At 47.9% G+C, this 17,893-nt stretch overlaps 1 pseudogene; it reads right to left on the bottom strand.

The window, feature by feature from the left end:
- LOC138564627 (zinc finger protein 729-like) overlaps nucleotides 1–17,893 on the bottom strand; it is a 47,593-nt pseudogene that overhangs the window by 14,320 nt on the left and 15,380 nt on the right.

Below are 17,893 nucleotides of genomic sequence, written 5' to 3'. Positions count from 1 at the left end.
TGAAGCAGTGGCCGCCACAATCTGAGCACATGAGGCTAGAGGTATCCGAACGGGAGAGCAAAATACAGGGTTGTTTGTGGTTCGAGAGGTCAGAATCCCTCCCTCTTCAGCTACTCCACTCTGACCGCAGTTATCAACTTTTTGTTGAAAAAGATTCAAAGCCTGTTTCGCCACTTCAGCCAGTAGTTTTCTGTCCAAAAAGGCGTTTTTGTTGCTGTCCATTAAAGCCCCCAGCGCCATTTCCACCTGTTTATTAGTGCTCAGTGATGTATTCATTAGGATCGTCTGGGTATTCCCCATCTCAGAGATCTTTGTATTCATACTAAGAATTAGAGCTGTCAGGTCTTTCAGACTGTCGTGCAAATGTTCGTACATTTTCAAGAATGGAGCCACGGCTATTGTAGTTGATGACATAATGGTGGCTTGGAGATCTTTCAAACTTGGTATAGCGTGTTCATTGCCAGTACTGTCCATAGTGAGATCGGTGTGTCGCCTTTTGCTCACGGGGAGGCGTCTGATTTTTGGGAATGGGCGCTCCATAAGTGATGAGTCAGAGGAGGATGAATCTGACATATAGTCAGAACGTGTCTCCACAATTGAAGGCCCATCCACACATTGATGCAGAGTGGTCGATGGTTGGTTTTGCAGTGTGTTAGAGTCGACCCTTCCCAATTTAGGAAGATGTCTCTGTGAGCAATGAATGCTCGGTGAAAAACTAGAGCGACTTCTTCTTCCTCTTTCCTCCATTTTATGCGTAGGGGAACTCTGCAGGGGGTTTTTGCCAGACGGTGCAGGTGAGGAACAACCAGCCACAAGATTAGAAGACCCTCCCGCTGAGGCTGTTGCACCCGGCAAGAAGTTTTTTATTGCCGAGTTTTTCGCTCTGCTTTTGTTCAGGTGCTTAAGATCTGTTAGCAACTTGTTGACGACTTCCAAGGAGTTTCTACGGTTATTAGAGTCCTTCACTTGGAGGGTAGATACCCTCTCCACCTCAGTGTTAGCAAAAGAGGCACGGGTAAGTGGCTCAATACCCACACTATATGCCGGTTCGTCCACTTCATTGTATGTGAAAACGGCATTATAGGAGCCTGCTTCATGCGACGTACTTAGTGGCAGTTCCGGTGAAGGTACCAGTTTCTCATATGCACTGTAGAATCTTGTGCGTGGGGAACTACTACTTGTTTCTTTTTGTATAGAGGGGCATACAATGTCACTAGTACCTGAAGTCGTGAGGCACGCTTGAACACCAGTCGTCACGCTGGTGAGCGAACATGAGGGCGTTTGGGTTAAGACGGGATCTTGTCGCAGTGAGCAGCTGTCATTTTGTGAAGTACAAGAAGGAAGTTCATGAAGGCCATGTACTATGGCCAAGTTGACTATGGCCGGGTTGGCTATGACCGCCGGGATTGTTGGTGCACAGTGTGAACTGGCGCACTTATTAGGTGACGCATCATGTGTACTTCGGAACGGAAAACAGTTTAAAGGAGAGTGTGTTGAAGTCGGCTGGGCTGGGCCGGACTGAGCGGGAACCGAATCCGATGTAAAGTGTCTCTCATGTGGATCGACTACAGCCTCACCCCGCATGCTCCCTGCCACCCCTCCCGTAGGCTCAGAACATGCAAAGTCCACTCGCGAGGAGGCAGCCACACATACTTACTGTGGTTTCGTTGATGACTACACAGGGCGAGTTTGAAGCCGGCTGCAGCGAAAGCCCCCCCTCATTCGGAAGCTGGACACGATCATCGAGGACGGCAGCCGGTGTTAGGGGCGCCTCTGAGGACTCCGCTGAAAGCCACAAATGTTCCGAATCGGGGCATACCGGGTCACGAGCACGCTTTCTTTGGGCTCTGGTCTTCACAGAAGCGCCCACAGTCAATCCTTTCACGGGCACCGTAATAACGTTTGTTCGCATCGTTTCAGCAGACGATGATGCAGAGATGGAACAAGGAAACAGGTGAGCCAGGAGCCAAGAGGAGAGTCCCGACTTCCACGGACTTCCTCGGACTCCTCAGACTCTGCCAGACTCCGCGCCCGCTCCGCGGGGAGAGGCAGGTTTTGAAGCAGCAAAGTCACTCCCACACAATGGAAATAGTAGAGGTACTGGTCATTCCTCAGACTCTGCCAGACTCTTATTATGTTCTGTACAGGTAGGGGGTGCAGAGTTGGAATAGCATTTGTGGGTAATGGACATGGTTTTGAAGACTATTTCTTAATCGGTAGCCAGTGTACCCATCTCCTAGTCGCAGGGATAGGATTTTTCTTGGGAATGCAGCGTGCTGCTTGGAGCGCATTATTTTCTGCTCAAATTTCCAGTGCTACGCTGACGACACTCAACTAATTTTCAGGCTGCCCTTGGCCACCTCCTCTCCCTCTCTCATCTCTGATTGCCTAACTGCCATTCAAGATTGGTGTCCCGCCAATGATCTTTGTCTGAATGCCAGCAAGACAGAGATCCTCCTCATTGGCACACCTTCACCATCCTTTCCTCTCACTCTCTGGCCGGCCTCCATTGGCCCTCCTCCTACCCCCACCTGTGAGGCTAAGAACCTCGGGGTCATCTTTGACTCCACTCTTTCCTTCTCCGCCCACATCTCAGAGGTCTCTAAAAAGTCACATTTCTGACTGCACCTCCTCAGAGGTACTCTGCCTTTCCTCTCCTTCCCCCAGAAGCTCATGGTATCTCAAGCTCTGGTTCCCTCTAGCTAGGACTATTGTAACAGCCTCTATCTAACTCTACCCGCCTCTACTCTCCGCCCTCTGCAACTAATCCAGAACAGGACTGCGAGACTTGTCCTTGGCCTCAAGCCCTGGGATCATATCTCTCCAGCTCTGAAATCTCTCCACTGGCTCCCAGTGGATGCAAGGATCAAATTCAAAACCCTCTGTATTGTCCACAAGGCTTTCTGGGGCATGGATCCAAAATACCTTCTGCTATCCCTCCCCAAATGCCTCCCCTCTCGAGCTCTTCGCTCCTCTACCTCCAACTCACTCAGGGTCAGTCGTTTTTCTAAGAAACGAGCTGGGGGTAGATCTCTGTCTTCGGCTGGGGCCTCCCTCTGGAACAGCCTCCCTGCCACTCTAAAACTTGAGGAGAACCATCTCCGGTTCCGGAAGCACCTCAAGACCTTCCTCTTTTCTTCTGCCTTCGCTCCCCCTCTCCCCTGCTGATCTGTTCTCTCTTGGCACCGTGCACCTGGCCACCCTCTGTCTTTTGGGCCCAGGTACCTGCTCATCCTGCCACCCTCCCGCACTGCCTATGGGCCATCCCTTGCACTGGGGCCTGTATCTGTACCCATATAGCCCCCCCTTTTTCTTCCTGCACTTATCAGACCTACCCTGTCTGCTGCCTTAAACCTAGCACTTGCAAATTGCCGGCTGCATTAACACTGTTTGTTGCCTTTATTATTTATTTATTGTTATTTATCTGTTTCTCCTCTGCTTCGCACTTTCCACCTCTCCCCCTTCCATGCACTTTTCCCCTCCCCCATCTCCCATGCACTTGCGCGTTCTCAATGTCACTGGGTCTAGTAAGATCGCTGTTTTGTTCTCCCCTGTTCCCCTCCCTTGCCTTGTCGCGCTCTGAAACACTTGTGTATGAGCGCGATAGAAATAAAATATCAATCAATAAATTACTTCTAACTTCAGGATATTTTTTGAGGAGGTTCCAACAAAGAGGGCATTACAGTCGTCCAGGCTCGAGGCAACGACTGCCCGGGTGATAGTGAGGCAACAATCTGTGGTTAAAAAGGGTTTGGTGGCGTTCAGCAATTTCATTGTATAGGCTGCCTAAGAGGCTATGATGCATACTTGATGGGACATAGAGAGTGTGGAGTCTAGAGAGACCCCTAGAGTTTTGACGGATGCAGAGACTGGGATCGCAATGTCGTTGATGCTGAAGGCAGAATATTAGTCATTGAGATTCTCAAGCACTGCGGGGGAGCCGACCAGTAGAATTTCAGTCTTCTCTCCATTTAGACAGTGGGGTTTGCCACCATCCTGGCCTGGATGGCGGCATATGTGGCATTGAGAGAGCTGGAGTCATCCACATAGTTGCCATTGAGCGGGAGCAGAATGTGCGGGTCATCGGCATAGTTGGTGAAGGCTATGGAGTTAAGGATATCGAAGAGAGGTCTGGGGAACATGTTATATAATGTAGGGGACATGCACAAGCCTTGTGAACTCTGCTGCCGAGAGGGGTGGGAGCGGCACTAGTGATATCTGCAAATACTATCATGACTCGTCCTTGTAGGAAGGAGGCAATCCAGGCTGTGGCTTTGGATGAGAAGTTTGCCACGGTCCTGAGATGGTGCCAGAGGATTTTCATGATCCACTAGGTCGAAGGCCGCTGATGACTCTAAAAGGAGGAGGGAGGTCGGCTTACCGGAGTCCCTAATCTCGTCCACTTGGTTTTTTAGATCCAACAGCGCAGATTCAGTGCCGTGGCCCGGGCGAAAACATGATTGCCTCATTCCCAGTATGTTGTTAGTTTCTAGGAAGGCTGCTCTCTCAAGTGTTTTCAATGGGAAAGGCACTGTGGTAATAGGCCTGTAGTTGTTAGAGTTAGTGGAATGTAATGTGGGTTTTTCTTAGAAGCGGGCGCACCAACGCTTCCTTGAGGCTAGAGGGTACTAGGCCTGTGGAGGAGGCAGCATTTATGAATGGGGTCAGGGCTTCAGTGGATGCCTTGATAATGGAGGCTGGGCAGACATCTCCTTTGCACCTTGAGGGTTTAAGACTGTGAAAGGATGGATTGGAATTCAATTCATGTTGCTTCTTTAAATTGAAACTGTGGAATCCCCTTTGATTGAGGACCCGGCTTGGTGTGGGTCACTAACCTGTGGGTGAGAGGTTTGTTGGTGGCTCTGAGTTATTTTGTTTAACATAGCGATTTTGTTCAGCACTGCTGCCTGAATGTTGGTGCACCAGGCCTCGTTCTTGGTGATTAAGAGGGGGGCTGGTGGGGTGGGGAACAGACTTTCCAATTCCCTAAAGATGGTAAACATTTCTCTAGTGTCGCATCATTTAGCATTAGGGATTCCAGCGTTATAGGAGAAGCATTTTGCTATGATGATCGCTAGTTTGTGGGTTTTGGAGGTTTTGTGGTACTCTGTTCTTGTAGCGTCAGATGGATTTTTAGGCCATGTTACTTTGGCAAAGCGTTTATTGTTCCTGAGTTCTAAACAAGTCTGGGGTGAACCAAGAGTTAGAATGTCTGACAGGTTTGGCTCTGCATGACGCTATAGGGGCAATCGTATCCACAGCTGTGGCTAGCATGTCGGTGTAGAGGTTGGCAAGGATGTTGGGGTGATTTGACAGTTTAAGGTTAGGCGAGTCCAGCAGTTGCAGAACGTTCCCTTTAGTGAGTTCACGTAAGCTCACTAAAGGGAACAGAGGCAGGGAAGGGATCTTGCGTTTATTTTGATGCGCAATAGAGCTGAGGATAATGTGGTGAACTGACCAAGGACAATGTGCATTGGAAATGACCGAGATCCTGCAGTTAAGGTCAGCAATCCAGTCCAATGTGTGGCCTTTAAAGAGGGTGGGGTTGCTGACATAGTGTTTGAACCCTAGGGTTTCTAGGGCTTTTGCTCAAGAGGTAGCATGCCAAACCTGAGGTGTGACCCCCTGCACCCCAACCTTAATTTGTAAACTGTGTTTTGCCTTTGATTTTTATCTCCTCCTCGGCGCTGTGTGAGCTTCCTCCTGCCTGCCCTTCCGTGTTGTTTCCCTGCCTCGTGTCCCGCCCACTCCCCTGATTGGTCTAGAAGATTGCATTAGTATCCTAGTGCTAGGTTTAAAGGACCAGAGGGGGGTGTCTGTACTCCTGCTCACTATATGGCAGAGGAGAGGCATAGAGGACTCTAGCCACAATTTTCTATATGGTAACGTAGTCGAGCAATCAAAGGCTTCAGCTCTCAGGAGGTGATGCAGGCTGGTTCTTAAGTACAGTGTAGTCCCCAAGCACCCACAAAGGAATGGCTGTACACTGTTAGTGAAAACACAGATCTTTATATAAATAAGGTTCACATTATGTACACAATCACAATAACACACTTTGTACGCTGGTAATACTATAATGGCAAATATATATAAGTCTATGTGGTACGACCCTTAACTATCGATTCCCTTGAAATGCATCAACTGCTAACAGATCAAATGACATACGAATCAGATGGCAAGATGAATCAACGATGGACACAGAAAGAACGAAAGGTTAAATCAAGCAATGGCAGAACAGTCTATCCCACTACCATGAGACCGTTCTGTGCGAGGATCCCTCCACTGGGCAACCTGTAATATAAAGCGTATTGGCAAGCCCAGTCCAGATATGCTTAATATAGTCTTGGGTCTTTCTAATAGTTCTACAACTTCAATGTACCAGGTGTTGTAGAGTTTGGGTCGTCATCGGGCACTTCTCAAGTGAACTCCCTTTAAAAAGGCAGGAGCCATGGGTCGTCGCGATTCCTGAATGAAGAAAAGGCGAACGTTGTTGTTGAGGGAGCAGCTTCGATCATTGCGGTGCTCATTGACGAAGGCTTGTGAACGTTCTGTGAAGAAGAGGCATGCGGTGCACCTCGACGACGATAGTTTGTTGCCGCAAAGAGTCAATGAAGAACTTTGGCCCAGTAAGGGTTTCGGGTTGTCGGTGTCTGCGATCGGGACGCGACCACAGCTGGCTTCTGGATCTTCTCTGGTGTCTTTGAGGTCTTCGGGTGGCAGGAAACCCACCAGCGGATTCTCCTCGTTTGTTGGCGTCATTGACTTTCTCTGGCAGGAGGAAAGCGGTCAGCGGTGATGAACAAAGGAGTCCTTGATTCAAAGTGTTCTTAGGCAATAGAGCACGGTTGGCGGAGGATGGATGGGGATTCTCTTCGCGATTCCGCGGCGGTCCAAGTCTCCGGTTGACAGTCTTTTGTAGGCTGACTGCCAGGGCGCTTCGACAAAGGTTAGCGGTGCACGATGGTCCCTCATAGCTCGGGAAGAGGTCTCCTTACCATGTCCTCTCTTTGGATCAGAGCAGAGCAACAACAATTCTCCTCTTCCAGCAGGGCTTCAAGGTTAAGCATTAAGTATCAACTTCAGCTTCGATTTCAATTTCACTTTCAGCTTCTGAACGATTTCTAGCAGTGAGAGGCCCCCAGATATACTTGTTGATCTCCCATTCACTCTGCCGGGTCACACTGGCAGCCAATCACTCAGAAGGGCATTTAGCAGTCAGTCAGCCAATCAGGCATACAATGCATTCAGGCCATTCTTCTCCCTCTCAGACACTCACAACAAGGAATGTGGATTGGGACAAGTACCCAGCCATTCAACACTACACACTGCATTCATACCAGTTGTATGGGAGGATTGGTCCAAAAGACCCCCCTCCCCTGCAGCCTCTCCCTCCTGTGAAGTCCATGGCTCGTCTGGGGTTCCCCCTGCCACCAGGGCCCAGGTGGCGGGTGGACCACTGGCTGAAGACATTGACCAAACATGCTGTATTTAGCTAGGCCCTGGAAACCATTTTGTGAAATCAAAATGGTTTGAGCCCTGTGCACCACAGCGCGGCCCCCACCCCGAAGATTCTCACTTGTCCTTGAGGCCGCAGCTCCCTGGCAGATCCGCTGAGAGCCCGTTCCCACGAACAGACGGACATGAGCTAGTGTTAGATGCAAACACTAACATTTCACCTTCCGCAGTATATCGCTGTTCCCAGCATGACCCGGCCAGCAGGGCCGGGGTGGAAAAGAACTGTAAAATGGTCCCCTGACAAAAGCAGAGCCCCCAAATACTAATGAGCAAACTACCTGTGATAAAACTCTTCTCTCCATGACCTTTGTGACTAAAAACATGTAACCTCCATGAAGATGGCAGAATGTGTGCTTATATGGCATTCGGGTTGAAGTACCCACATCCCCGTAGCTATGCGCAAATGGTAAAAGTGTCCCGGGGTTTTCATGTTATATGTTTCGCCGAGAAGACTGCACCCCAAGGTCCCATGCCATAACTGAACTAATGCTGCTAGAGTGCAAAGGAAGACAAATACAACCCTATTGGGAGCTCATGTAAATGGTGCACGAAAATGCACAGTATGTATGTCCAAGCTCACCATGTGTCACTGCCATCAGTCTTATTAGCGGGTTGTTCCTGCGTGCTCCACCAACCTTACCACTACCTCGCTTACCGCACATGCATAGAAATGTAACAAAATGTTGTGGTTGTTAAATACTTAACATATAGGTAACGCATTTGAAATGGCCATGTAAAAGGCACTAACAATGTAGAAAACATAAGCTTTGAAAAGACTCCATGAGTATTGTATATTATATGAATGTTTATGCCTCTTCCACTTAAATCTGCAACACACGAGGAAAATACCTTTGTGGGCATATCCAAGGCCATTCCCCCTTCCTCCCCATTGAAGCCTGCCAGACGGAAAGCAGAGGCCTGTGCTGCTCTGCTCCACCTCCCCCAATTCGGCTGGAGCCGCTTCAAACATTCACATTCCCCCCGCAGCACCCAGGGCCGCGGCCTGCCACCTGAATTATTTACAACCCAGCAGTAAACCCCGGCTATAAACGCAGGCCCGAAGGCACCCTTTTTTAGGCTCCACGACCCACCGGCTCACCCTAGGTTAATGGCCCCTGTAAAATTAGGACACCCAATATTATAGAAACACTACAGGAACACATTCATAATGACTTCTAACGAGACATGATAACTCGGACAGCTCGTCCCTTGCCCTGAGACCCAACCTCGCGACCTATGATACCCGGCCAACAAGACGATGGTAACCATGTATTGATGTATCACCAAAAGACCCCACTCTAGATGCATTCCTCCTGTGTTGCATTAACCTGTAGAATAACCTATTGGAAGATTTATCGGAGAAGATAATATTGCAATGTTGAATGACTGCAGTGTGCGTGGCCTTAGGGCAGAAAGCCAGGAAAGACGGTCATCACTGACACTGGTCACGGCAGGCACAACAACACCGTCTGGATGAACAAAGCTGACCTGCCCGGCCCACGAGGGTAACCAGTGACGTCCACCAACCACGGCAAACCACATCACAGCGGCACCTTTAGTTAGTTGTCGCCATCCAATCCCCATGAACTTGTGCCCCCTATAGTATGTAGGTTCTTCTGATGTTTTTTGTAAATATATACGCTGTCTTTGCTATTGTCAGACAGAGCGCTCTCTGAGTTTGCAGAGTCCTTTGCATGCCCTATTCTGATTGGTAAACTCCCATTTAAGCTCACCCGCACTTTGTCTTAGCCGTATTCCCATCTTGGGAGTGTCCATTATTGTCTCTCATTGTGGGGAGGATCGTGCTATCTGGGGACGCTCGCCTTCACAGTTTTGGGCAGGGCTGTCTCAGTCATTGTGTCAGACACCAGATATTAAACACCCACCAGAGGAAATGCATATTCGTCACACACTCCATTCACCCAGGTCCCACCCCACGGGTGTACCCACAACATACAGTCATTGGGAAGGCTCCAGCCGGTCTGGCCTGGACTTCCCACACTTACATATGGAACTTCCACCCAACAGCCAGTCAGGGGGAAGGGACAGAGTCAGGGCTTCCCGGGACTTCGGGAAACACGGTAACAGGCGATGGAAAGCAAGGGGACACAGGGGCCATCTTGTCTCCATCAGGAATCCACTGATTCCAATGACAGGGCCTGTGTATCCCAAAGTGCAGGATACTCAGAGCACCTGTCAATCAGCACAGAGCTGCCACCAGCCCGTACCCTGCTCTTTGGGCCACACACAGGTGCCCAAAAACATACACTACGAGTAAAGGGTTGTACTCCCACCCATGTGCGCCATAAGGGTATCCCAAGGGTCTGTTCACCAAACCAAAAGAGAGCTGTACCACCAGGAGTCCCACATGAACTCCGGCGGCGCGGAAATCAAGACAGAACACAAATGATAAAGCAATAAAGGACAAGGATGCAGAGGCCCCGTCCCTCCGATGCATTTCCAGCATCACACTAGGGCAGCCCTCTGCCCGTTGCAGCCCTAGCGTCTAAGGGCCCTCAAGTCAATGGGCGGCTCCTACAGTGGCAGCTCCAGACTGTGTCTGCAGGTGTCAGCAGGGGAAGCAGACACCCACCAACATAAACCGAGCCTAAACTACCAACTACCCCCTCAATCACTCAGTGACATATATAACCAAACAAGGGCACTGTGCCCCATCACCTAGCTCATTCACCGCACTGAGCTCAAGGAAAAGGACCAGCAGTGTTGCCACCTGATTTCCCGGGTGCAGTGTCAAACTCAAACCATTTCCCTAAAAACAGCCAACATTTCCCTGCTGCAACCGCAATCAAAGAGATGGTTGCAAAGGCATAATTCCACCTGCAAACCAGCATTAGCAGCCAGCTGCAGTGCGCAAACACCTCAAACGAAGAACAGACTGTCGTCGACCAGCATAACCACAAATTCACTGATCCTAATAACCCTTTTAGCATTCACCCCACCATACAACACCACCACCGGGAAAGAAGTACATCCACCACTCACTAGGAAATCCATTGTGGACACAAACTGTTTTAAAAACCTACCGTATTGTGAAACCTAGGTCTTTCTCCCACTATATGTCACAAAGTCATGTGTATGTCACAAACTCACATGTAGGACATCAGGTTGCCTTGATAGGAGTACCGGCTGGGAAATTCTTGCCAATATTTCCACAATGATGTAAACCCAATAAGGGTCTACTCAAAGAGGGCAACCTTTCTTTTGAGACACCGTGCTGCCCGTAGGATTAACAGGCACCGCTGTAATTCAAATGAAAGAGCAAGGTACTACCAGTACAGAGCAAGCTGCGAGTAAGAAAAAGAGAAGGATAAATTACCACAATTGACAGAAGGGAACAACAATTAGTATTAAGGCAATTCAGAATTGCATTAACCTTGTTTATTTGAAGGCAACAGGTTATTGTGTGGAGGAACTGGGAAGGCAGCAAGAATTATTCCAGGGGAAGGGAGACTGAGGAAGGAGTTAGTACTTAGTTGGAGCGAGCCCTGACGGAACAAGGACACACGAACGCAAACGTTGAAGTACTTGGTAATTGTACTGCATAGCGTCCAAAATCCATATACCAAGTAATTAAGTCCTGCAACCACTTATAGTAGAGATCCTCTCTCAAGGTACACAGATTTCCAGTTAACAACAAACAACACAAAACAAGCATAGAAGTACAGAATTGAATCCAAAGAGAGTCCTAGAGAAAGCCGTGATTGGAGACTAACGTGTAATCAGGTAAGGTATCATCCGGAAGATAATCCGTGCAGGCGGAGGTCAGCAACAGCAGAACCGGAGGCAGAAGTGCAGAAGGGAAGCAGCAGCGGAGTCCTTAAGCAGTCCGAGGTCAAAAACATAGGAAGGTAGATAATCCGACCAAAGAACTTCTTTGGGGAAGGTACGAAAAGGAATGCGTACCGTCTAAATCAGAAGCAAATGGGAATGAAACTGGGGCACTTAAAATGGAGATCAAGGGACGGGCTTGACGTGTAACGTCATTGCCATAACAACACACAACAGCAGGCGCTAGTTCACGCTCGCCTTCTGCATCCCTGGCATTGTGAGAGACGCCATGGCAATTGCCAGGAACGAAAGAATGATAATTACAAAGCGAAGTACACTTAGGAGGTTGCAGACTTCTGCAAACCACGACAGTATCCTCCCTCAAAAGTCGAATCAACCCGCGGGATGCATGAAAACTGGCCTCAAGAAAGGGGCAGGAATGTTTTCCACTGGTTCCCAGAATCTACCCTCTGGACAGTAACCCTTCCAATCCACGTAACAGTAATTTCTGCCTCTTAACGTTAGTGTCCAAAATTGCCCGTACCTCATACTCATTAGAACCCTGGACGTCAATGGGGGACGGGCGTAAGGGCAGTCTGGCAAAAGGAGAAAACGGTTTTAATAAGGACAAATGAAACACTGGGTGAACCCTGCCAATACATGAAGAATAGGATAGTGGCCGATTTACTGAGGAAGTAGTTTACGCTTCCCTGGTATATATACGTTTTTGGTGGACAACCAAACCTTACAACCAACTTGATAATCAGGAGCAGGGCACGATGATTGTCTGTGTATTTCTTATCATGAGATTGCGCTTGTTCTAAATGAGTCCTAATGCTGGCATGTGCGAGTGACAGGTCATAGATACAGGCGCTAACTGTGGCATTTTCAAAAGGAAGAAATGGATCCAATGGGATAGACCTAGGATGTTGCCCAAAAAAGAGCGAAAAAGGGCGATGAAGTTGTTATATGCAAACTCAGCAGTACACAACAGAGAAAGACAGTTATCTTGTTATTGTAGGCATAGACGATATCGCGCGAGGGTTGCATTTAGCCTCTTGGTCTGGCCGTCAGTCTGGGGATGGTAGGCACTGGAGTATCGATCGTCGATGCCGAAGGAGGTTGTAAGTGATTTCCAAAAATGTGAGGTAAACTGAGAGCCTCTGGTAGATTGTAGGCCAAAGAAACGTAACCCGTTCTTCACATATAAGTCAGCTAAAACATGAGCAGTGAACAGGCCAATACACAGAACAAATACGGCCAGCTTGGTGAAGTAGTCCACTACCACAGAGATGGTATATGGACCCTGTAGAGGTGGGAACTCGACTATAAAATCCATTGAAACCATGCACCAGGGCTTGTGTGGAACCGGAAGAGGGTGTAGTAGGCTCATAGGTTTACAGGTTTGTCCTTTGCATTGAGCACATTTCGAACATGTTCACAAGTAGTCAGCAACATCCCGGGACATGGTAGGCCACCAACACCACCTTCGCAACAACCCCAGGCTTTTTGCCTACCGGGGTGTACTGGGAGAAGGGCATCATGATACCACGGTAGAGCAGATAGGCGCGTTGTTTCATCTGGCATGTATACCCGGTCGTGGAAGTATGGTAGACCATATTTGACAAAGAGGTCTAGATCATCTAAACGATCAGCGTTCAGTTGAACCCAGTTTTGCAACGTCTCTCGGAGCGTGGACCATGGAGTACAATCACGTGTTGTGGGAGCAGAATCCTTGTATTTCCCACATGAGAGGGTAATATTTCACCCAACTGGGAGAGGGCGTCAGCCTTGGTATGCTATACGGCTGGCCTATCGGTAATGGTAAAACCAAATAAAGAAAATAAAGTGCCAAAGGGCCTGTATGGTGTTGATGCACTTTAAAGATTTGAGGGCCAGAAGGTTGCTGTGGTCCGTGAATACAGAGACCGGGTGACGGGCCCCCATCAGATGATGTCTCTATTCAGTAAAGGCGTCTTTAATAGCCAAAAGTTTTCGGTCTGTCACCGAATAGTTCCTCTCAGTGGGGGACAGTTTATGGGAATAGTAGGCTACTGGATGAGTCTCCCCCGTGTCAGGACACTTCTGTGACAAGATCGCACCCAAAGCCATGCTGGAGGCATCAGCTTCCACAACAAAAGATCGAAGGGGATCCGGATGTTGCAATACCGGTACCGTGGTAAAAGCTAGTTTAACGGCATTGCATGCAGTCTGGGCAGCATCATCCGATTTGAAAGGCATTTTGGGACTGGTAAGAGCAGTTAACGGTGCATCAGTAGTGAAAAAGGAGTGAAACCAATAAATGACTGCGCTTTTAGCGAAGTGGGAACAGGCCACGCCAAGACAGCTTTAACTTTGAATTGGTTCATTTGCACACCGCTACTGGTGATGTCATAACCCAGAAATGCAACCGAAGGTATGGAAAATGCACTTTTCTGCTTTAGCAAACAGATGTGGTTTATGTAGGCATTGCAGAACAGAACGGACGTGTGTCACGTGATGGGCATAGGAATCAGAGTAGATCACCAATTTGTCGGCCAGATACGCAAGCACATAGTGGTCCAGCATATCTCGGAATACGTCTTTCATAAAGTGTTGGAAGGTGGCAGCAGCATTACATAGCCCAAAGGGCATAATCAAATACTCGAACAACCCATAACGGGTATTGAAAGCGGTCTTCTACTCATCGCCCTCTCAAATGCGAACCAGATTGTAGGCCCCCCCTCAGATCCAATTTGGTAAATATAACACAGGATCCTAGCTTGTCCAGTAACACAGAAACTAGTGGCAAGGGATATTGTTTTTTTATGGTCACAGCATTGAGGGCTCTATAGTCAACACAAGCCCTCACATAACCTGCTTTCTTTGGTACAACAAAGAACAAGGGCACCGACGATGGGGACTTAGACGGTTGTATAAAGCCATTAGTCAATGAGTAAGCCAAGTAATCCTTTAGGACTAGGTCTTCCTGTACAGTGAGGGAATAAATACGTCCAGTGGGGATCTTAGGAGTAGGGGAGAAGATCAATAGAGCAATCGTAAGGATGATGTGGAGGCAATTGTTCGGCTTTCCCTTTATCAAACACATCCAGGAATTTGTGGTATTTGGCAGGAATTTCCCAAACAAAACATGCAATGACGGCCCCTATAAAAGAGACCGAATCGAGGATGGTGATACTTGGTACATTAACCTCGAATTTTTAACAATTGCTGTTACACTATTTCGATACAAATGTAACCTCATGTGTCTCCCCATCGATGTGAGGATTGCGAGTCTTCAACCACAGGATGCCCAATATCAACTTGCATTGGGGAGGCAGAGATAACATCAAACAAAATGTTTTCTATATGTCCGGGTTTCATGGACACATAGATGCGATGTGTCTGTTCGGTAACAAAACCTGAAATTAAAGCACTGCCGTCGATAGCGTTAACCACTCCGGTTTGTTGTTTTGCTATGACAGTAGCACCTATCTGATGAGCATAAGATATATCAATGTAGTTACCGGTGGACCCTGAATCAATCACTGCTTGAGTTCACAACATGTTGTGGGGAGACAAGCGAAGGGAGACGGATATTTGCACCAGAGTATGTTGAAGAGGAGTCCAAAATAAATCACCACTCGACTGAGGTACTCCCTCTATGGTCGAGTTTTGGCGTTTCCCTGTCTCCTCAGTGGTTTCTCCGGGCATTCTCGAAGATAATGATCAGGAAAGGCGTAATACATGCATAAATTGGACTCGCGTCTATGTTCCCTCTCCGAGCTTGACAAGGGGCCCCTGAGTACCCCGATTTGCATGGGTTCTGTACCATTGCTAGGGTTTTTCAAAGCTTTGGATTTATGATCCATAACTACTCTTCTCTTGTCGCCTCTTCTTTCCACCATGTGAGCATCGTTTTGGAGAACTAGGTCAAGTAACTCCGGAAACCCAACATGTACTACAGGGATGTTGGCAAGGGCGTCTTAAGTCATCAGACAACCTTTTATAGAAAACCGCCGCCTTTTTCTCTTCGGGCCAAGCGGTCTCTGCAGCCAATTGATTGAATTTGGCGAGCTATGCAAGAAGTGGGGTATTGTCTTGTTTCAACTCCAGAAACTCAAGATCAGTGACCTGAGCTTTGTACCGGGTGTCGAATACCCGATTCATGGAGGAAAGGAGAGCATCACAATCATATAAAGCTAACTATTAGACTCTAATAGGGGATTGGGCCACGTGGCTGCAGTCACACCTAAATAGGAAAGGACAAACGCAGCTTTCGTGGGGGAGTCAGGGAAGGAAGCAGACGGCATAAGAAGTGAAGCTTGCACTGATTAATAAAGGTCCAAAAATGTTTTGGACCACCCAAGAATATCTCCGGGGGAGCCAACAGAAACTGGGTTGACATCAATATGGGAACTGCATTTTGCGCAGGAATGAGAAATGCAGGTGCCAAAGCAGCTGATGCCACTGCATAGTCTGCACCTTGTGGTTGGGCATCATATAGAGCATACATTCTGTGACGGAGAGCCGTATGAGCCGAGGTCATATTGGTTGTAAGATCCGCCGCCAACTGCAATAAACTAGATAGCATATCGGCTGTGACCATAGCTTCTGATTTTGTCACAAACTCAAGTGTATGTCAGAAACAGGCAAGGTCTCCACAAAGAGGGCAATCTTCCTTTTGAGACACTGTGCTGCCCTTAGGATTAACAGGCACCACCGTAATTCAAATGAAAGACAGTACACGGCAATCTGGGAGAAAGAAAAAGAGAAGGACAAATTACCTCAATTGTCAGAAGGGAACAACAATTAATACTAAGGCAATTCAGAATTACACTAACCTTGTTTATTTGAAGGCAACAGATTACTCTGTGGAGGAACAGAGAAGGTAGCAGGAAGTATTCCAGTGGAAGGGGAATGGAGCCCGAGGAAGGAGTTAGTGGTTAGTTGTAGCTAGCCACGACAGAACGAGGATGTACTAACGCAAAAGTTGAAGTACATGGTAATCATACTGCATAGCGTTGAAAAATCCATATATCAAGTAATTAGTTCTAAAGAAAGTCCTGCAGCCCCTCATAGTAGAGATCCTACTTTATTCATTGTTAGGTTAAACGTACTTGTAATTATGAGCAACGCTTTCCTCTTGAACCATTTGTGTATGTATCCCAAGAAATTCCTATTGTCAGGCTGTCCGCTCTATGCAACACTGAGCAACCACCCTGAACCAAGCCTTCTTACTTGTAACCAAGACAATCTTCATGCAACAGCACCTCGATGCTTTGGGCTTTGATGCGCTTTACAAATTCAAATAAATAAATAAATCCTCGCTCAAGGTACACAGAATTCCAGTTAACAACAAACAAACACAAAACAAACTACCTGGAAAAGAAAACAAAGCTGAACTGCAATCCAAATAGCAGGCCGTGGTCAATTACGATGCGAGCATGGAAGTTAATGTTAATGTTAAAGGACATTTGTACCGCGCACTATCACCACCGAAGTGGTCCCCTGGCGCTCTGGCGGCTCTGAAAAAAGCTGGAAAAGTGCAAGAGAGCAGTGATGTGCTGTTGGCAGCCTCAGCCCGGTGGGTCCGTTGGCTGGGCTTGGGGTTTTTTATGGTCCATAGTCGTCGTGTGCTGTTGTGCAAGTCTATGTGTGGTTTGTTTTATTGTTGCATTGTTGTGAAGTTTGTGTGGATTGCTGTGTTTTAGGCTTGTGGTTGTGTTTGGTTATAGTTTGAGAGGTGTATGCAGAGGGATGGAATTGTTAGTTGGTTGGTTAGTTGGCATTGCTGTCCTTGAGTGCCTAGAGAAGGCCGTGATCAGAGACTAACGTGTAATCAAGTAAGGTATCATCCGGAAGACAGTCCGTGCAGGCGGAGGTCAGCGACAGCAGAACCGGAGGCAGAAGTGCAGAAGGCAAGCAGCAGCGGAGTCCTTAAGCAGTCTGAGGTCAAAAACATAGGAAGGTAGATAATCCGACCAAGGAACTTCACGGGGGAAGGTACTAAAAGGAACACCTACCGTCTAAACCAGAAGCACAGGATAATGAAACCGCATCGCTTAAATGGAGATCGAGGGACACGCTTGACGTGTAACGTCATTGCCAAACCAATGCACAAAAGCAGGCATTAAATCACGCTCGACTTCTGCGTCCCTGGCATTGTGAGAAGCGTAATAGCAACTGCCAGGGACGAAAGAAAGAATGATAGTTACAAAGTGAAGTACGCTTAGGAGGTTGGAGACTTCTGCAACGTGACGCTATACAGGATTCTGAAATCTAGGCGTGTGCACCCATAATTGCCTATTATGGTGAGAAACCTATTATATTGTGAAACCTAGGCCTTTCCCCCACTATACAGAGTTCTCAAATCTAGGTGTGTTCTCCCATACCCAGATTATACTATGAAACCTAGGCCTCTCTCCCACTATACAGGAACCTCAAATCTGGGTGTGACTCACCCATATCAGCCTATAGTATTGTGAAACTTAGGCCTTTATATCAATCTACAAAAAGCCCAAGTCTAGGTGTGTGCTCCCAATCTGCCTATTTATCGTGCAATGTAGGCTTCTCCCACTAGTCAGGGATACCAAGCTAGGTTTACCTC

The sequence above is a fragment of the Ambystoma mexicanum genome, chromosome 1p (genome assembly GCF_040938575.1).
Source record: "Ambystoma mexicanum isolate Mex_15411 chromosome 1p, UKY_AmexF1_1, whole genome shotgun sequence".
Taxonomy (NCBI): domain Eukaryota; kingdom Metazoa; phylum Chordata; class Amphibia; order Caudata; family Ambystomatidae; genus Ambystoma; species Ambystoma mexicanum.
Note: the sequence above shows the minus strand (reverse complement) of the source record. Positions and strands in the feature narration are given on the sequence as shown.